Here is a 22,059-nt window from a genome sequence, read left to right as displayed (position 1 = left end):
GAGGAAGGCAAAAAAAAAAAAAGCAGCAATGCATGATCCAATTTGCTCCAGCAGGGGAAAAAATTCCTTCCTGATCTCCTGAGAGGCAATCGGATATTCCCTGGACCAACTTCACCTATAAATGTTAGTATCCAGTTATATTATGTACATTTAGGAAAGAACACAGGTCTTTTTTAAAGCGAGGTACTGAGCTAGCCAGAATCAGCTCTTGAGGGAGTCTATTACACATTTTCACATCTCTTACTGTGAAGAAACCTGTAGTTGGAGATTAAATCTCTTTTACTCCAGACATATAGAGTGCCCCCTTGTTCTCTGTGATGATCCTAAATTGAATAACTCAATACCAAGTTCACTATATGGACCGCTTATGTATTTATACATGTTGATCATATCCCCCCCTTAATCTCCGCTTCTCAAGAGAGAAAAAATTCAGTTCCTCTAATCCAGGGGTAGACAACCTTAAAGATGTGGAGATCTACCTGAACAACATGGGAGAAGTCAAAGATCAACAGGCACAATGTTGCTCAGCATTGCCTCCTCACACCTGATTTAAACCTCTAGTTGTCGTACTACCATGTCGCAATTGCGTGCATTGCATGGCAATCAATGGTTTAACTCAGGTGGTAAGGAGGCAACCTTTCGCCTCCTCACCACCTGTCAAACACTCAGATTGCTTTTCACTCTTCTTTCCTGCTGCTGGCACCACTGTGGAGACCACTAGCCGGGAAAAGAGGTGGAGTGCAGTTGGTATCACTCAGAGGAGGCATCGGCTTATATGGCTCTTGCTCCCTACTACAGCTCCAACTTTACAAGTAGTCCCTCTGCATTACACTCTGTGTGATGCTCTGGAATGGCGGGTCAGCAAGCCCAGATCTACCAGTCACCCATCTGCGATCTACTAGTAGATTGCGATCTACAGGTTGCTGACCCCCGCTCTAATCTATCCTCATAGCTTAGCTCCTCCATGCCTCTTATCAGTTTGATTGCCCTTCTCTGCACTTTCTTCAGCTCCCCAATTTCCTTTTTTTGAACTGGTGCCCAAAACTGAACTGCATATTCCAGATGAGGTCTTACTAATGATTTGTACAGGGGCAAAATGATATCTTTCTCTCTGGAATCTATACCTCTCTTAATACAAGAAAGGACTTCTTGTATTAACTTGTATTATCGCTTTGGAAACCGCAGCTTGGCATTGCATGCTATTATTAAGCTTATGATCTAACAAAACACCCAGATCCTTCTCCACCATTGATTCTCCCAGTTGTATGCCCCCTAGTATATATGGTGCTATCAGGAACCATGAATCAGACCGAGACAGAAGTATAGTTAAATCACACTTGTTTAATAATAATAAGGTAAACAGAGTAAGTGTAGTCAAAACAAGCCAGAGTTCAGTAACCGGATCGGGTAGTCAGCCAAGCAAATGTCAGAGAGCCAGAGATAAATGTAGTAGTACAGCAAGCAGGATCAGGAGCCAGAAGGAACGTCAGCCGAGCAAGTCTTCAACAGGAACGCAGGAGAAAGTCTCTGTGATGTTGACAAAGGTGAAGGCAGAGATCAAGTGAGCTGGACGACATTAAGTAGGCAGGACTGACGAGCAGAATCAACATCTGGGTAACAATGGAGAAAGATGGGAGCTGGCAATTAGCCAGCAGCTGAGTGGCCAGCTCAGAGAAGGAAGGGCGGAGCCCAGCCCTGACAGGTGCATGCATATTCTTAGCCCTCAAGTGCATAGCTTTATATTTATCAACATCAAACCTCATTTGTCACATATCTGCCCAATTAAACAGTGCATTGAGGTCGGCTTGTAAGTTGGAGACATTATGTAAGGGCGTTATTCCACTGCATAGCTTGGTGTCATCTGCAAACACTGAAATGGGTACCTTTAATCCCAGACCCTATATCATTTAAAAATATATTAAAAAGTATGGGTCCCAACACTGAACCTTGGGGTACACCACTAATAATGGCTCAAAAGTGATTTTGTACAGAAATATTTAGACAGAATAAAGGTGGCTAAAGCACCTGGACCAGATGGCATCCACCCACGGATCCTAAAAGAATTGAGCTCTGTCATTTCAAGACCATTATTTCTAATATTTAGGGACTCGTTAATGACTGGAATGGTACCATTGGATTGGCGCAGGGCCAATGTGGTGCCCATATTTAAAAAGGGATCAAAGTCTTTACCAAGTAACTATAGACCTGTTAGTTTAACTTCTATAGTCGGGAAGATACTGGAGAGTTTAATAAAAGACCACATATACAAGTTCTTTCTGAAAAAAAATATTTTAAGCAACAGACAGCATAGATTTATGAACGACAGAAGTTGTCAAACAAATCTGATTTATTTTTATGAGGAGGCAAGTAAAACCTTGGACAGAGGGGGTATCTGTGGATGTGGTATACTTGGATTTTGCAAAAGCGTTTGACACAGTTCCCCACACATGGCTCATGTCTAAGGTAAAGTCTACAGGCTTGGAAAGATCAATTTAGATAGAAAACTGGCTAAAAGACATGATTCAGAGAGTAGTGGTTAATGACTCTTGCTCTGAATGGTCTAAGGTTCAGTTTTGAGACCCTTACTTTTTAATATCTTTATAAATTATATAGGGTCTGAGATTAAAAGTGCCATTTCTGTGTTTGCAGATGACACCAAGCTATGCAGTGGAATAACGTCCTTACAGGTTTCCAATTTACAAGCCGACCTCAATGCACTGTCTAATTGGGCAACGAAGTGGCAAATGAGATTTAATGTTGATAAATGTAAAGTTATGCACTTGGGGGCTAAGAATATGCATGCATCATACATACTAGGGGGAGTACAACTGGGGGAATCAATGGTGGAGAAGGATCTGGGGGTTTTAGTAGATCATAAGCTCAATAATAGCATGTAATGTCAAGCTGCGGTTTCCAAAGCGAGCAAAATCCTTTCTTGCATTAAGAGAGATATGGACTCCAGAGAGAGTGAGAGATATTTTGCCCCTGTACAAATCATTAGTAAGACCTCATCTGGAATATGGAATTCAGTTTTGGGCACCAGTTCTCAAAAATGATAATCGGGAAACTGGAGAAAGTGCAGAGAAGGGGAACCAAACTGATAAGAGGCATGGAGGAGCTCAGCTATGAGGAAAGATTAGAGGAACTGAATTTATTCCCTCTTGAGAAGAGGAGATTAAGGGCTGATATGATCAACATGTACAAATACATAATTGGTCCATATAGTGAACTTGGTGTTGAGTTATTAAAGATTTAATCTCCAAATACAGAAAGGTTTTTTCACAGTAAGAGCTGTGAAAACGTGGAATAGACTCCCTCCAGAGGTGGTTATGACAAGCTCAGAAGATTGCTTTTAAAAGACCTGGATTCTTTACTAAATGTACATAATATAACTGGGTGCTGACATTTATAGGTAAAGTTGATCCAGGGAAACCTGATTGCCTCTCAGGGGATCAGAAGGAATTTTTTCCCCTGCTATAGGAAATTTGACCGTGCTCTGCTGGGGTTTTTCACCTTCTCTGGATCAACCGTGGGTATAGGATTGTGTATATGTGATTGTATTTATTTTTTTGGGTTGAACTGGATGGACTTGTGTCTTTTCAACCTGACTAACTATGTAATAACCTTAGACCAGTCAGAGTAAGAATCATTAACCACTACTCTCTGAATTTGGTCTTTTAGCTAGTTTTCTATCCATTTGCAAATTGATCTTTCCAAGCCTGTAGACTTTACCTTACACATGAGCTGTGCGTGGGGAACTGTGTCAAACGCTTTTGCAAAATCCAAGTATACCACGTCCTCACCTGACCTGTCTGCCCTATTTTAATCTAATTCACCCTCCCCCTCAATCCTAGTTTACTCCTCCAGCCTTTCCATAAACCTCTCCCCCAGCACAGCAGACCCCCTTCCATTTAGGTGCAAACCATCTTTTATAGCATATACAGTAGGTTGAACCCCAACGAAAAGTCAGCCCACTGCTCTAGGATCCCAAATCCTCCCTTCTTACACCAGGTCTTTAACCATGCACAGACAATAATTTAGAAAATATCACCTTGGAAGCCCTTCCCTTCAACTTGCAGCCTAGTTCTTCAAATTGGTTCTTAAGGAGCATCCACCTTCCATATATTCTGTCATTGGTTCCAACGTGGACCAAGACAGCTGGGTCATGCCCAGCTCCTCCCAGTAATTTATTAACCCGGTCCACCACATGCGGAACCCTGGCACCAGGGAGACAGAGGACCATTCGGTTGAAGCAATCCTGGCGACAAATTATTCTATCAGTCCTTCTGATTATAGAATTCCCTATTACCAACTGTCTAGGCCTGCCTGCACTACCCTCACCATCCCTACTAGATGGGCTGCTTTCCCATCTGTTAGGGGTAGCAGTGACATCTAGGGCTGCCACTTCTGACCTTGCCACCCCCACTTCCTCACCCAACTTGGCAAATCTGTTTGGGTGCTCAAACCCAGTTCTGTCCTTCCTTTTCTGTGAGCCTCTACCACTCCCTCTGACTACAGTAACCCATCTTCCTACCTGATAATATTGACTTACCCCTCCACCTCAACCCTGCTAACCACCAGAGGACCCCTTTCAGGGTTGTCAGTTCTGCCCAGTGTTGCAACTTGTTCCTCCAGATCTCTAATGCGAGCTTCCAGATGGGCAACCCCCTCACATCTCTCGCAGCTGTATCCATCCTGGAGCTATTGCTCCATTGTTGTATACATGCGGCACACTGTGCATTTCATAAAACCTTCAATCTTGCTAGCACACATTATCCCAGTTACAATATTAATATTACTAACAAGAAATTTCAGATGTTACTTACAGGCTAGAAGACTCCTGTTATAATCTCCTGTTTTTAACTCACCACCAATTTTGTCAAAGTTTTAGCAAGAAAAAGGGTGGGGGAGCTCAAAGTGAGTGCTATAGAAAGTTTTATAGTCCCTGTAGCACCTGTGACCAATTAACCACTCTCCTTAATTAGCAGACTGAAGGAAGGAAATAAAAAAAGGCTATTTAAAAAGCAACAGAAAAGGTGTTTAAAAAGCTGCAAGTAAAGACCCCAGAGAAACTAAAACTACAACCACAGCAATCTCAGCAGTCAAAAGCAGAACCGTTTTTCACTCTCCACTCAAATTTCCCACTCTTCAGCTTCCAACCAGCAAATGTGACAAACTCAAATGTGTGCGCTACAGGAAGTTATCAGTGTCAGTATAATCATTTTTCTGATCACTGCCACCTCTATACATTCTACACAAAACCGCAGTGTTAGCAAGATCAGGCCTGATCTCTCCTAGCATTAGCGGTTACATTTATTTCTAGTGCACAAGCAGTCTAATTGCTAGCCAAGAGCGCTTTTTCCCCCAGGTACCTGTAAATGTAGCGGCCAAAATGTCCCAAAAAAGAGTGAGGAGGGAAATCCTCACTGACAGAATCCGGCTCAGAATATGAACCTGTAGAAAGCAGCGGCACCTTGACAGCTAGCTCAGACAATGGAGAAGTGGTCCCTAAGATCAGCTGTATCCGACCCCGGGTTGCTGAGGTGCTAGAAATGCATAGTTACTATATGATCATATGCAGCAGAATACTAGTACTAACGCTGTACTACCTTTTAGTGATCTGGCAAGCACCAGGAGACTAATATATACTGGCCTTTTAGACACCAGCACTGCAGTATATGGTGATATGGCGAGCACCAGAAGTGCAGTACAAGCTGGTGAGGTGGCCAGCACTAGTAGTGTTATGCAACCACAGCCATCAAGATTTAGAGCAGAGGCCCATAGAGTCCATAGTGTCCTTCCAGATGTGCTTGCAGACCCTAATTTGCTGCCCCCAGATTTAGCAGCACTCGTTATGTCCCCAATCACAGCAGAGCCAGGGGTTCAGTTGGAAACAGCGAACCTAACAACGCCCCTTGATTTTTTTGAGCTGTTTTTCACTGAAGACCTCTAAAATTTGATTGTGAACCAAACTAATGTTTATTCTCTACAATATATCGCGGCCAACTCAAATGCTTATCTTGCCAGACTATTTAAGTGGAAACCTGTCTTGGTTTCCAAATGTAAAACTTTTTTTGCCCATATTTGCAGTCATGTTGGTACACAGTCACAAAAAATGTGCATTCATTTGCTGAGATCTAAGGTGGAATCTGGTCCAGGTTTTACCAGCCACCTTGGCAGAGTTGGTTCCGGAAAAGATTTTGCGGTCCACCTGTGTCCACCAACAGTTGGTATAAATAAAGCAGGACTGGAGCAAAGAGTTGCTCTTGGCCTGGGATTCAGGAAGCCAAATACCTGAGAGAGCTGCTTATGCGAACTCTGCTTTGTAAGGGAAAAGGTTTGCATGATCGTTGTTTTGTGGTGGGTGACTGGGGGAAGCCTTGCACCCGTGAGTTAGGAACCTGCAAATGTTCAGTTAGTGCCTGGATGGCAAAGATTTATTTTCTGTTTTTGTTTGTTATTTTTATTCAATCTTTAACCACGCCCATGCTATAGCCAAAAGACGGCTACGGCGCAGGGCTTAATTGCCAGGAGGGCGTCCATGGACGTTTACCTATTCCCCGCACGCCACCGCGGGCACGCATTGGGGAAAATCTGTTTTAGCCATGTCCCTTAGACACAGCCAATCACAGATCATGGTAAGGTGTGTCCAATGAGAGATGATCTCAAATGTATACATATGAGATCATCTCTCATTGCCGGCTCTCCCTCTTCACACAGAGACTGCGTGTGAAGAGGGAGAGCTTCTGTGCTGCAGATCTGTGAGTGCCAACAAACATCTGTCAAATTACAGTCAAAACACAGTAAATACAGTGCCCAAATAGTGCCTATTGATGTCACAGTGCTCATCTGTGTAATTGTGCCCATTGGTGTCACAGTGCTCATCACTGTTAGTGTCACAGTACCCATCATTGTCATCAGTGCCATCTGTCAGTGTCACGTGTCTTCAGTGCCATCTTCATCAGTGTCACGTGCCATCTGTCATCAGGGTCATGTGTAATCAGTGCCATTTGTCATCAGTGTCACGTGTCATCAGTGCCTTCTGTCATCAGTGTCACCAGTGCCATAAGTGCCCACCAACAACGTCTAGAAAATCAATTTCAGCTAAGGAGGCTTATAATATTCTTGCGGCCGACGAGAGCAAAGGGGAGCTCTCTGCTTTGGATTCCTCCTCAAATTCAGATTCTGAGTCTAGCGTGGACTACAAGCCTGTCCTAAGCAGTGGAACACTGACAGCCTCAGAGGAGTATGATATTTTGACCGCCAGACGAAGGTGTTCTGGTGAGGCAGCAGTGCCATCCACCAGCACCGCAGTGCCATCCACCAGCACCGCGGTACCTCGGCAAGAAAGACCAAGTACAAGTGGGGTTTCACCACAGTCCCAAAGGGTTAGGTCCCATGCCAACCTTCCCCATTCCCTTCAGAACCGCTTGTGGCATTCTCCTAATTCAGAAGAAGCTAACATTCCCCCTTTCACTGCCCAGCCAGGAGTCCAGGTGGACACAGAAAAATGTTCCCCGATAGATTTTTTCCACTTAATTTTTTACTGAGGATATGCTAGCATCAATTGTGACCCAGTGCAACCTGTATGTACAACAATTCATAGCAAATAACCCAACGTCCTATTATCCCCAGCCCTACGAGTGGAGAGCCCTAACAGTGGAGGAGTTTAAGATTTTTTGGGGCCTCACATTCTGTATGGGACTAACCAAAAAAAATGAATTACGTTCATATTGGTCAACCCTCCCAATCCACCACATTCCCATCTTTTCCTCAGTAATGCCCAGAACCAGATATCTCATGATTATGAGGTTCCTACACTATAATTATAATCCCCAGTGCCCTCCCCGAAATGACCCAAATTATGATAAGCTTTATAAAATTCGGCCACTACAAAATGATTTTTCTGAAATCTTCCCCCAGTTGTTTACCCCAGACCAACACATATGCGTGGATGAGTCACTTATCAAATTTACTGGCAGGCTGGGCTTCAAGCAATTTATTCCCACCAAATTGGCCCACTATGGGGTGAAGGTGTATAAATTGTGCGACCGAGCCACAGGGTATACATGGAATACGAAGGGAAGGACACCCAGCTGCATCCTCTTAATTGCCCAGAAAGGCTACTATTTGTATGTAGATAACTTTTATACGAGTTTGCCCCTGTTCCGCAACCTTCAAAAGAAGAACACTCCAGCATGTGGCACTGTAAGGACGAACCGGAAGGGCTTTCCTCAATGCCTCATCAACAAGAAGTTAAGAAGAGGGGAAACGGCAAGTTTGCGGAATGAGGAAATTCTGGGTGTGAAGTGGAAGGACAAAAGGGATGTCTACATGCTGTTTTCGATCCACAATAATACCTTCGTAGAGATCACCAGGGGGAATGGCCCAATCCAAAAGCCAACATGTATCCAAGAATACAATATGTTCATTCGGGGTGTAGACTTCAACAACCAAATGCTCAAACCCTACCTTGCCACAAGACGAACATACCAGTGGTATAAAAAAAGTATCAATTTATTTGTTTAATTTGGCCATAACTCCACTGAAAGCCCCAAACCCTTCCTTGGCTACCAGGAGGAAAACCACCACTGCCCTTTTATTCCAAAAACTTCTGGAAAAAAAATCAACTGTTCAAAAGACTCATTATGCCTCAGATTATACGTTGGGGTGTTAGCGTCCCAAAATGGGGTAATTTTGTGAGTGTTTCCATTGTCCTGGTGCTCCAGGGCCTTCAAAGGTGTAATAGGTAGTCAACAAGCTAGATGTGTAATTTATGCTCCTAGAACACCTGATGGTGCTACCTGCATGTTGGGCCTCTCTAAGTGGCTAGGCTGTGAAAAAGTCCCACACATGTGGTATCGCCATACTCAGGAGGAGTAGCAGAATGTAATTTGGGGTGTCATTAGTAATATACACATGCCATGTGAGAGAAATTACCTATTACAATGACAATTTTGTGAAAAGAAAAAAAAATCTTCATTTTGCAAAGAATTGTGGGAAAAAAAAAAACAACATCAAAAACCTCACCATGCATCTTACTAAATACCTTGGAATGTCTATTTTCAAAAAAAGAGGTCATTTGGGGGGTATTTGTACTTTCCTGGCTTGTTCGGGTCGCAAGAAATGAGATAGGCCACAAGTACATCAGGTGTGATCGATTTTTTATGATTTGCACCACAGCTTGTAAACTCTCTAACTTTCACACAGACCCCAAATAATATCCACTAATTTGGGTTATTTTTTACCAAAGATAAGTAGCAGTATAAATTGTAGCCAAAATTTATGAAGAAAAATTTGCAGAATTTTATCACAGAAACAAAGAAAAATGCGTTTTTTTTCAAAATTTTTGTTCTTTTTTCATTTATAACGCAAAAAATAGAAAAAACAGAGGTGATCAAATACCACCAAAAGAAAGCTCTATTGTATGAAAAAGAGGACAAAAATTAATTTGGGTACAGTATTACATGACTGAGTAATTGTCATTCAAAGTGTGAGAGCACTGAAAGCTGAAAATTGGTCTGGGCGGGGGGGGGGGGGGGGGGGTTAAGTTCCCAGTAGCCTGCCATGTGGACTACCTTTTTCCCAGGGAAGGTGATCCCCCTTGAGCTAACACTTGACAATGTTCATACGTATGCCTGGCCATTGCAGCAGAGAACAAGGGCATATGATCAATTGGGCCTGTGTACTAATATGAAAAAAGTAAAAAAACAAAAACCAAACTGGGAGCCTGACAAGTTACATGTGTATACAAAATGCAAAACTGTCACAAAAAAAATAAAATAAAAATATTTCTGCACACCCATGGGTTATCTCCTCAAAATATATTGTTAAAAAATGCCATCAAAATTCAGCTCTCAAGCAATGGTCCCTCCTCCCTCACATATAATGCCACATCCCCCAAGAAAAATTCAAAACCCCCTTCAACCTTCCCACCCATCAAAACATAGAACATATGAGCCCATCCCCCCTCCCACCCATCAAAACATAGAACAACATATGAGCCCATCCCCTATCACCGCTCAGCACATGTGTGGGACCACTAAGAACGCCACCCCCCCCCCCAATAACCATGCCGGAGCTGGTGCTAGGAAATTGTGACAAACCCCTCCTAGATGGTACCCCTGATGACTACACCTGAATCCAAACCCTACCCAATAATGATTCCAGACCAGGTAATTGCCTGAATGCCTAAGTATAGGGCTCTGCACCTTATAGCCATATTTGGCGAATGCAGTAACCCAATACCAGGTCAGGGAATCTTCAGATGTACCGATCTGGATAATGATCGCCTCTGTTTAGGGGGTTCCTAAAATGAACCAGACCTAATCCCACCTAGATGGATGAAACAAAAGTTCTGATGATCCTGGTGGTATGAATATAAGCCGTGAGTGATAACTGAATAATGAGGAAATGCCCTCATCCACTGGTAATGCCGCTGATGGTGCCACACAATGTCACACATAGCTATGGATCATATGGAGGTGACTCCACAGATGCTATACAATGTCACAAGGAAATGCAGATAAATACATACATACGATACGGCCAGTGAGTGAATGGGTCCCGACAATCCGTGTACTCCGCTAAAACTGCCAATATGGTCAGTAATGTGTATGAGGATCAGCTTCCCCAAGTGACAGCTGGATGGTTGTAGTTGTGGCAGTCCTCCAAAAGGTTGCAATCAATAAGGTGACTGAATGGACATGATAGAAACGGTTATCCCTTGGGTCAGGCAGGTAATGCAGGTTAGATGGTAACCGCAAGATCGCTGTTATCTCCGGTGCCCCCCGCCGCTTACTGGAGGAGCCAGCAGCGGCGGAGGCGATTGGATCCCTCTCCCTGTTAGGTATGGAGATAAGTGAGGGGAAGATGGCCCCCACCCATCTCCATACCATTGCAGGGCGGAATTGACGTCAAAACATCACTTCCACCCATAGCTCCTAAAAGTGACATTTTATTTTTTTAAACAACAATTTTTTTTATTTTCTTTATTGCATAGAGTGTAAATATGAGATCTGAGGTCTTTTTAACCCCAGATCTCATATTTAAGAGGACCTGTCATGCTTTTTTTCTATTATAAGGGATGTTTACATTCCTTGTAATAGGAAAAAAGTGACACATTTTTTTAAAAGAACAGTGTAAAAATAAAAAGTAAAATAAATGTGAAAAAAAAAATATTTTTTTTAACGCACCCCGTCCCGCCTAGCTCACGTGCAGAAGCGAACACATACGTGAGTAGTGCCTGCATATGAAAACAGTGTTCATACAACAGGTGAGGTATCACCACGATCGTTGAAGTGAGAGGAATAATTCTAGCCCTAGACCTCCTCTAATGCCACGTACAGACGATCGGAATTTCTGACAACAAATGTTCGATGTGAGCTTGTTGTCGGAAATTCCGACCGTGTGTAGGCTCCATCGGACATTTTTTGTCGGAATTTCCGACAAACAAAATTTGAGAGCTGGTTCTCAAATTTTCCGACAACAAAATCCGTCATAAATTCTGAACGTGTGTAGACAATTCCAACGCACAAAATTTCACGCATGCTCTGAATCAAGTACGAGACGGAAGCGCTCGGTCTGGTAAAACTAGCGTTCGTAATGGAGATAGCACATTCATCACGCTGAAAAGTTTTTAATCTTTTAATGCAGCACATTCTCTTCTTCTTTATAATGCGAGAATAATTAAGTTGTTTTGCTGCTGATATTCACACAGAGTTTTGACAAACTGATTTCTTTATTATTTCTCATGATCTCCTCTTTTTTTTTTGCCAGATCTCCAGAATAATGTTTTTTTTTATAGTGATCTCCATAATATTTTTTTTCGTTTTGTGTGTCAAGTTACCACAACACCATTATTATCTTGTATTTTTTAACCGCAAAGAGATTGGTTGGTGTTGGTGTCCCTTGTTAATTTGACATTGTCTTTTTGAAATGTACCTGCCTACTCACAAACAAACTGTCCTTTTTGAACAAAAACACATAACCAAGTATTTGTGAAACTAAAATAGACATTTATTAGGGGTCATAACAAAATAAAGAGGAAGGCAACGCTGGATAAACTGGTAAAATTGGTGAAGCCTTTGTACCCCAGGGCAGACTTCAATTATTTGACAGGCAAAATTGGTAGCCTGAGGAGTCCATGTAATAGGGAGCACAATACGGTCCAGGACTCCGAGAGATCAGGAGCAGCAGCAGATGACATGTATGTCCTGAGGCTGTGGTCTTACAACAGCCTGCGTCTTTTGTTAGACTGAACCCAGGCCATCGCTCTCTTTGTCTTCCTTCCATGCTTGCTTCCTGGCTGTGGCTCTGGTGTTGGAGTTGTGGCAGGAGGAGGAGGATGGTCCAACTCACACAGATGGGTTTTGCTTGCGAGTTCGCCCCTCAACCCCTTATTTAGGGCCAGATAGATCACTTTCTCACAAAAGAGGCATTGGCCCACTTCCATTTCCTGCATTTTGCTGGCTACCATGCAGGCATAGGCCTCTTGAATATTGGGGGTGGTTCTGAGGGCCGCAGTAGCCTCCCGAATCAAAGAAAGCACTGACTCCTGCACGTTCCTCCCCTTCCTGGTACCTTTTGTTGGAAGGCGGAGGGGAGGAACCTGGTATTCGGTCAGGCTACTGGGCCTGGCCACCTCCAGGCTGCCACTTTCCACAGCCACCTCCTGGCTGAGGCTTTCCTGTGTATGAAAATGGGACATAGTTTTAGTTTATTGTTCATCAATCAAACACAATTTTGAGAAATATGTTAAACAATGCAATACCTGACTCAAGCTGGGCTCCTCCACATCTTCCTGGCCCAGGTTGGACGTTGGAAGCCTCAGCTGGGGTGGAAGGAAGTGTGGAAGGAAGGGTTGAGAGTGATGGCCTGATTGCACTCTGGTCTGACAGAAATCGCAGTCTGTCGTAGTACCACAGCCTGGGTACATAAACGTCATCTGCTGCTGCTCCTGATCTCATGGAATCCTGGACCTTCTTGCGCTCCCTTTTATATGTGCTCCTCAGGCCACCAATTTTGGCCTTCAAACAGTTGATGTTTGCCGTGGGGATCTGCGGCTTCACCAGTTCCAGCAATTGATCCAGCGCTGCCTGCCTCTTTATTTTATTAATATAAAAGGGGTGTTTTACCTGCCACAGACAGGGCAGCTCTCTGTAAATATCAATGAATTCGTGATCATTGAATCGATCCATTTTATCTGCAAGACAAACCCTAATGTCAGGCTAAACTCTCATAATCTTGTCCCAATATAGGCCTCAATCTATAAGCAGTATAGACCACTGATGCCCCAAGTTCAAATTGTACCTTCGTTATCACGATCGGCGCTTACGATATTCCGTTCTCCGCTCACAGATCGTATGTATGACGCACGCGTGTTACGCTTTGTATACACTGGGGATGCGAGAAACTCCACCCACCCCTGATCTTCTTTCTAGTATATTCCCCACCCCTTCTCTTTCGGCGCAGTGGGAGAGCACATGGTGAAGAAAGAGCAAGTACATGCAGAGGAGAGCAGCAATGAGGAGGACGACGAAAGCCCGGAGCCACAAACATCCCGATCCTGGAGATTTAAGGCCTAAAATATGTCCTTTGTAGAGATGGTGGAGATGGTGGACATCTTGAAGAGGGCCGACTATGATGGAAAGCATGGACCTTACCCAAACCCAAATGTGAGAAAGGCCAAGATCATGGCTAAAGTTGTGAAAAGTCTGCAGAAGAATTTTGGTGTACGGCGATCCAAAGATCAACTGAGGAAACGATGGTCAGACCTAAAATTGAGGGAGCAGGATCAGTACAGAAGAATCAAGAGAGTGCTTCCAAAAAGTAAGTATTTTGTCATGTGTTCCTATTATTATTATTAGTATTATGTTCATGCTGCTACATGTGCTTTTCTTTACTGTTGTACAGTTTAAAATGGCAAGTTTCAGGTTCGTGGGCACAGTAATCGTTCGTAGTAAACATAGTTCGTTCGACCATTAATACAATGTTTTTGGCAGATGCAGGTTTAACTACATTTGTTCATGCCTATTTGTATTAAAAGAAGTTTAGTACATTGTTGTCTGGATGGGTTTGTAACTAGAATGAAATGCAAACTTGATTCAATGTAAGGAGAGGACACTCAGCAGCTGTTTACATGTCTGGTTGCAGGAGCACTAGTGTGGGACACCAGAACAAACTTTTTAGGGTGTCCCACACAGGTGCTCCAGTGGATGCTAGGGGTTTCTACATGTGTGAAACTTGGACAAAAGAGGTAATTATTCCAGCTTTAGAAAGGAAAAAAAATCATGTTTTCAGCTTGGAACTCTGCCAAAACAAACAATTGTATGTCACTTCCAAGCAATGTTTCATGTTCCTATTTCTGGCCTCAAATATCTGTGTGCTAACTGCTAAGTATACCTTTTTTGAATTCACATAGGGGAGAAAAAAGACTCGGGACATCAGAGGACACCAGGGACCCCCAGCCTCATAAAGAAGGGGAAGTCACAACACCACAACCTCAGGATGTGGAGGAAGGAGAGGTTTATGAAGTGGGCGAAATAGTGACTAAAAAAGGTGAGTGTTTGAGACCACAGCTTCAGGTAATAGATGTATGCCTGCATATTTATAATACATGGTGTGTTTTTTTTTATCTTAGGTGATGTGGATGTTGTGGAAGAAGAATCTCATTTCACAAGTGCACAGATCCTCATCAGGGAGATAATGTTGTGCAATCGTGATTTACAGAAGATCAAGGAAGACATCAATGATGTGGAAAAAAGACTCAAAACATTATTGATGTTTTAGGCAGAATCTAAAACACCCCAAAATTATTCAAGTTTGTTTGTATTTTTCTGATTTTCACATATTTTTAAAAATTTTTATAAAGCAAAATTTTGAAGATGCACACCAGTGTGTCAACATTTGCTATCTGCCATCACGGGATATGAAGGTATGCATTTTGTGGGTGCAACCCCTTCCTCGCAACTAAAGTAGATGAGAGGAAGGGGTTGCACCCCCCGAAACACATCCATTGATCCCCCATGATTGAAGATAGCACATGTTGACATTAGGCATGGGATCAGGAGGAAAATCCCCATTTTGATTCCCAATTTGTGTGCATCTTCAAAAATTTGGCTTTCACAGGGGTGACATCACCCCATCTGATGAAGGCAATATCAACACAGTTTGGACATACTAATGTACAATATTGCCTTCACTTTGTCAAAGTTGAACTTTGCAAGTTCCTGAGTTGTGTATGTTTATGGTTTTAAACATGCCTGTTTAACCCAAAAAAGGCTATTTGTAATGTCAAACCTAAAAATGTTATACAACAAATATGTTGGTTTGTTCAAAAACTCTTTTCTAATGCACATGTGAATGTGCTTTGAGTAAAATAGTTTCTACTTAACAAAGTGTGGCTTCTTCTTTCAATATGCAATACCAGTTTTTGGAGTAATTTAGTGTTTACAGTGACAATGGGGTTATTTACTAAAGGCAAATCCACTTTGCACTACAAGTGCACTTTCAGTGCTGTTTCAGTGCACTTGTACTGCAAAGTGGATTTTTCTTTAGTAAATAACCCCCACAGTGCTCTAAAATTTAACCCAATCAGGTCAGTTTGGGGACTCAAAACAATTAATTCATGGTGCTGAAAAGGATGTGTTTTTTTATCATTAATGCATTATATACATTAACAACAAAAACAAGGTGTGTGTGTGTGTAGAAGACCCACAACATAATAGTTAGCTGAAGAAGAGATTCTCACCTCATGTATCAACTAAATTACATTTGCACTATTTAAGATAATGGCCAAAAAGAAAAGCCCATTGGAGAACCTAGGAGACAGCTAAAAGAAACACAAGCAGTAAATCAAATGAAATATTTCATTTTAACAAAAAAAATTTAAACAAATGTTTATCAAACATTTGCTGGCATATCAATGGCCCCCTTACCCGCATGGTATTCCATATATTTTTGACGGACCTCGCGGGCGCTTTGGGGGGGCAAGCCAGGACGGCCAGCTTCAAGCTCCGTCAGGGTTGTTGTTTGTTCTGGAAATCCGGCCTCAGGCCCAACTGAGGTCACATAGTTTGTAGCATTTCTCCTGAGAGAGTTGTGTAGAATGCAGCATACAAATATTATATGGTTTAGTTTATATTCTGCCATGTTGATTGGCATCAGGAATAGGCGGAACTGGCTGGCCATTATCCCAAAAGCATTCTCCACCACTCTTCTGGCTCTGGCCGGCCGGTAGTTAAAAATCCTCTGGTCCAGGGTGAGGGTTCTCATCGGGAACGGCCGCATCAGGTGATCATCCAGCCCAAATGCTTCATCAGGGACAAAGACGAGTGGTAGACCAGCCACGTTGTCTTCTGGAGGTGGCAAGCCCAAGCCAAGCTCTGGGGCCATCCGTAGAACTCGGTCTGGGCGATAACTCCACCATCCGATCATTCTTCCCCACGTCCACATAGAGAAACTGGTATGTCACCGACACCACCGCCAACATCACAATACTATTAAACACCTTATAGTTGTAATAGTATGAGTTGGGGGGTGGCATGATGTGGACGTGTTTCCCATCAATTGCCCTTCCACAGTTGGGAAAGTCCCACCGCTTGGCAAATTGGGAAGCCACAGTCTGCCATTCCTGTGGCATTGAAGGAAACTGTGGAGTGAAACAAGAAAAAAATAAATTAGTACTTTTGCACATAACATTGCAAGCAGATTAAACACAAACATTCTTGGCCAACATAAGTATAAAACATTTATTTTAGGGAGTATTTAAAGACAAAAATATAAGGTCCACTTATCAGATTCCTCACCCCCTCTGATGGCCCATTGTAAAAATTTTAGGGTGTGGGGGGGGGGTGTTTTGGACAGGTAACCTCTCCTGTCAACTTCATGGAGAGCTGAATGCATAAATAATGTGTGTTACTTTGGCCAGCCCCTCCTTACTTACACTATTGGCAGCCCACTGGACAGGTAAGAAGTGTGATAATACAAAAATATGAATACACACTGTACAAATTGAAGCACATTTTTACATTCTGCAATTACCTATCAAGATAATAGGAGAACGAAACTTTAAACAGTACCATATGAAAGTATTCAGGCAGGCCCTTTAACTACATGCTTTGGTGAATTCATCCATAAATATGAACACAAAAGAGGTAGGTATAGTGTGTATGGGTTTGGCAAAGTCAGCAGATAGAGTATTGGTATCGGTTGACTTAGCGGTTGGGGGGGGAGGGAGGGTTCCAAATGAGTTTTGGCCCCCAAAAAAAGCCCTCTTGCACACTGCCTGAATTTAAGGACAAAAATAACATTTGTACACATTTTAGGGGGTGTTTAGGGTAAAGCACTACAATGGAGCTGACAAAATACATTGTTAAGTGACTAGGCTAGGTGTGTATGGGCCCAGGATAGCATGCTGGGGAGGTTAGTGAAGGCAAATATGCATGAAGGACAAAAAGGAGCATTAAAAAATTCAAGCATGCATGAGCATAAAGGGGACGTTCACAGCATATTACAATCATGGTAATTAGGGAATGATAAAAGAAATACAATACATTAGCAAACATTAAATACATAAAATGTGATGTTAAAGGAGAAAACTTACCCTAATATAGTCCTTCTGCAGGACCTGTATGATGGCAGAACAGGTCTCTGGTATATGCATCCCCAGAGCCTGGGGGGAGATGCCTGTTGAAAACTTGATGTCCTGCAGACTTCTCCCCGTCGCCAAGTACCGCAAGGTGGTGAAGAGCCTCTGCTCAGGAGTGATGGCTTGCCGCATGCAGGTGTCCTGCTTCATAATATAAGGGGACAGCAAAGCCAACAAACGGTGAAAAACGGGGTCCGTCATCCTGAGATAATTCCTGAAATCATCAGGATTATTCTCCTGGATCTCCCGCAACAAAGGCATGTGAGAGAATTGGTCACGCTGGAGCAACCAATTTTTCCTTTATGAACTCCTCCCCGCCCTGTTCATGGACTGGACTTGGGTCAAAGTAAGAACCCCAACACCAAGCCCCCGCATAGCACGAACTCTATGACTAGTACGTAACCGCAACATGGCTTCAAAACGGTCGGCTGGTCAGAACGAACTAAAATAACGCATTGAAAATCAGTAAGAACCTGAGAAGAACGAGCTGAAAATCAGAAACAAGAGGACAAGAATGCACTGAAAATCAAATACAGTATGTACTAGAAATAGCACGCACTGAAAACCAGATGCGAACTGACTACACGCACTGAAAACCAGATACAAACCCACAAGCACAAACTGAAGAGCAGTAACGATCGGAAAAGCACGAGGCTGAAAAGCGCGAATCGTCTCTCACCAAACTTCTACTAACACGAGATTAGCAGAAGCAGCCCAAAGTGTGGCGCACTGGCTGTTGAACTTCCTTTTTCTAGTCCCATCGTACATGTTGTACGTCAGCGCGTTCTTGCCGATCGGAATTTCTGAAATCATTTGTGCGACCGTGTGTATGCAAGACAAGTTTCAGCCAACATCCATCGGAAATAAATTCACGGTTTGGTTGTCGGAAATTCTGATCGTCTGTACACGGCATAACTCAAAACATGCAACCTGTAGAATTTTTTAAACGTTGCCTATGGAGATTTTTAAGGGTAAAAGTTTGTCGCCATTCCATGAGCGGGTACAATTTTTAAACATGACATGTTGGGTATCAATTTACTCAGCGTAGCATTATCTTTCACAATATTAAAAAAAAATTTGGCTAACTTTACTGTTGTCTTATTTTTTAATGCAAAAAGTGTATTTTTTCCAAAAAAAGTGCTCTTGTAAGACCGCTGCCAAATACAGTGTAACAAAGTATTGCAACAGCCACCATTTTATTCTCTATTCTTTAGGAAAAAAATAGGATTTTTTAAAAGCAGCTTACCTGTAAAATCCTTTTCTTGGGAATACATCACGGGACACAGAGCCTTTGATAATTACTTAGTGGGTTAGATAGTCACCATCAGGTGATTGGACACTGGCAACCCCAATTGCAAGGCGAGTTCCTCCCCTATATAACCCCTCCCATACGGAGAGTACTTCAGTTTTGTAGCAAAAGCAATAAGTATCCTAACGTATAATCCCGAAGAGGGGTGGGAGCTCTGTGTCCCATGATGTATTCCCAAGAAAAGGATTTTACAGGTAAGCTGCTTTTTAAAAAATCCTATTTTCTTGTTCATACATCATGGGACACAGAGCCTTTGATAATTACTTAGTGGGATGTCCCAGAGAAATGCCCAAATTTGAGTGGAGGGAGACACAGATCAGAAAACATAGACCGCCAATGGACAAGAGGACTTATACTGCTGCCTGCAGCACACTGCACCCGAAAGCGGCATCCTCATGCCCTCTTACAACCACCTGATAGAATCTAGTGAATGTATGGACTGAAGACCAAGTTGCAGCCTTGCAGATCTGAGCCATGGAGGCCTGGTGATGCACTGCCCATGAAGCACTAACTGCTCTAGTTGAGTGTACTTTAACCTGAAAAGGAGATATCTTCTTCTTTACACCATAAGCCTGAACAATAACCTGTTGAATCCATCTAGAGATAGTGGATTTCAACACTGCCTGGCCCTTTTTGGGGCCTTCTGGCAGAATAAATAGACAATCGGTCTTTCGTATCTGAGCCGTTGCCTGCAGATAGATTCTGACTGCTCTTACAACATCTAAAGAGTGTAACAACTTCCCTGAGGACTGCGGATCTGGAAAAAAGGACGGTAGGACCACACTTTGATTCAGATGGAATCCTGAAACCACTTTAGGCAAAAAAAGTCGGGTGAGGACGCAACACCATCCTGTCTTTGTGAATAATCAAATATGGCTCTTTACAAGAAAGAGCTGCTAGCTCCGATACTCCTCTAGCCGAGGATATGGCTACCAGAAAAAACTATTTCTTTGTCAAAAGAACTAAAGAAGCCTGGTACAATGGTTCAAAAGGTTGTTCCTGTAAGACAAAACCAAATTCAAATCCCATGGGCACACAGGAGGCTTAACTGGTGGATTCAAGCGTTGTGCCCCCTGAACAAAGGCCCGTCCCAGGGAATGAGAGGCAAGCAGTCTTTGAAAGAATACCAACAAGGCCGAGATCTGGCCCTTGATAGTGCAAGGCCAGCTTCATTTCTACGCCTAATTGAAGAAAGGCAAGAATCCTGCTAATGGCATACTTTCTAGGATGCCACCCCCTGGATTCACACCAGGAAACATATGCCTTTCCTTCCCTTTTGACCCTCTGAAGGAATCGCTGGAGAATCGGAACTGGAGTGAACGCATAGGTCAGAGAATAACAATCCCATGGAATAGATAAGGCATCCGACCCTTGTGCTAGCGGATCCTTTGTTCTTGACACAAAGCTGTCCAGTTTTTTGTTGAATCTGGAAGCCAATAGGTTTACATTATAGGTACCCCATTTTTGCAATATGCCTAGATAATGTTGAGGTGTAGAGACCCTTCTCCTGGAGACAGCTGCTGGCGGCTTAGGAAATCCGCCTGCCAATTTTCTACCCCTGGAATGAAGACCGCAGACAGGCAAGGAACATGCCTCTCTGCCCAAGAAAAAATGTGATTCACCTTATTTTGGGCATCCAGACTCCTGGTGCCCCCTTGGTGATTGATATAGACTACTGCTGTAGCATTGTCAGACTGTATCCGGACAGGACAACCCTGCAACCTGTAAGACCCTGAGGGCTAGACGAATTGCCCGAATATCCAGAATGTTGATGGGCAAGAGTTTTTTTCAGCTCTGGACCATCTTCCCTGGGTGGAAGCTTCTTCCAGAACCGCTCCCCAGCCTATTAGGCTGGCATCTGTGGTTACAACTTTCCAAGTAACGGGAACAAAGGATTTTCCTTTCAGTAGATTCTTGGTCAGCAACCAATCGAGGCTCTGGCGTACCCATAGTGATAGGCACATTGGAATCTCCAAGGCTTGAACTCTTTTGTTCCAGGCAGATAGGATGCTGCTCTGTAAAGGCCTTGAGTGAAACTGGGCGTAAGGAACAGGCTCGAAGGAGGCCACCATTTTCCCTAATAGTCTCATACATAGTCAAATGGAGGGATTTTTCCTTGCTAAGACTACCCGAACCAAATCCTTTATGGTTTTGGCTTTTGACCCGGGTGAAAATACCCTGCTTTGGACTGTGTCTATGACCATGCCCAAATACTCCAGCCTTTTTAGGGGCTGTAAGGAAGATTTTTTCTAGATTGAGGACTCAGCCTAGGTACTCCAAGTACTCTACTGTGCTGAGCACATTGCGGTCTAAGCGCGCTACAGACTGTTCTACGAGTAGCAAATCGTCCAGATAAGCTGTCACTGTTATGCCCCAAGCCCTTAGTTTTGCAAGGGGCGGGGATAGAATTTACGTGAACACTCGAGGTGCTGTAGCAAGACCGAAAGGTAGGGCCACAAATTAAAAATGGCACTGACCCACCGCAAACCTTAGAAATCTTTGGTGAGCGGGAAATATTGGCACATGTAAATATGCATCTTTGATGTCTATTGATGCCAGGAATTCTCCCCCCTGAAGGGTGGAAACTACTGAGAGAATTGACTCCATGCGGAAGAATGAATGTCTAAAAACTGATTCAGGTCTTTTAGATCTAGAATAGGTCTGACATCACCGTTCGGTTTTGGAACCGCAAAGAGGTTTGAATAGAACCCTGAGCCTTGCTCTTCTGGGGTCACTTCTATAATAACCCCTTGGGATAGACATTCTAAGGCCAGAAACAAGGGCCTCCCCTTCTCTGGATCTTTGGAGACTCTTGACCTTAGGAAACGAGATGGTGGAAGCTCCTGGAACTCCAGCTTGTAGCCTAGAGACACCGTGGAGGCTACCCATCTGTCCTGAATCTCTTACCGCCGGGCGCCTGCAAACTGCAGCATCTTTCCCCCCACTCGGTGGAGCAGGGGCGCCTCTTCATAGGGAGGCTTTGGGGTTCTGTTTACCAGATCTTGGACCCAAAGACTTCATTTGCACTTGGGCTTGGCCTTGGACCTTTCCCCTAGTATTGGTTTGGGGAGGCCTTCGCCACTGCCTGGAGGTCGAGGCT

At 43.4% G+C, this 22,059-nt stretch overlaps 1 protein-coding gene across 14 annotated transcripts in view; it reads left to right on the top strand.

Moving 5' to 3' along the window:
- The window catches only part of RASSF4 (Ras association domain family member 4), a 683,776-nt gene that overhangs the window by 581,851 nt on the left and 79,866 nt on the right, over window positions 1-22,059 (top strand). The gene's annotated exons all lie outside the window — the stretch shown is intronic.

This window comes from Aquarana catesbeiana, linkage group LG08, assembly GCF_042186555.1.
Source record: "Aquarana catesbeiana isolate 2022-GZ linkage group LG08, ASM4218655v1, whole genome shotgun sequence".
Classification (NCBI taxonomy): domain Eukaryota; kingdom Metazoa; phylum Chordata; class Amphibia; order Anura; family Ranidae; genus Aquarana; species Aquarana catesbeiana.
The sequence above is the reverse complement of the archived record's forward strand: the minus strand, read 5'-3'. Positions and strand labels throughout refer to the sequence as shown.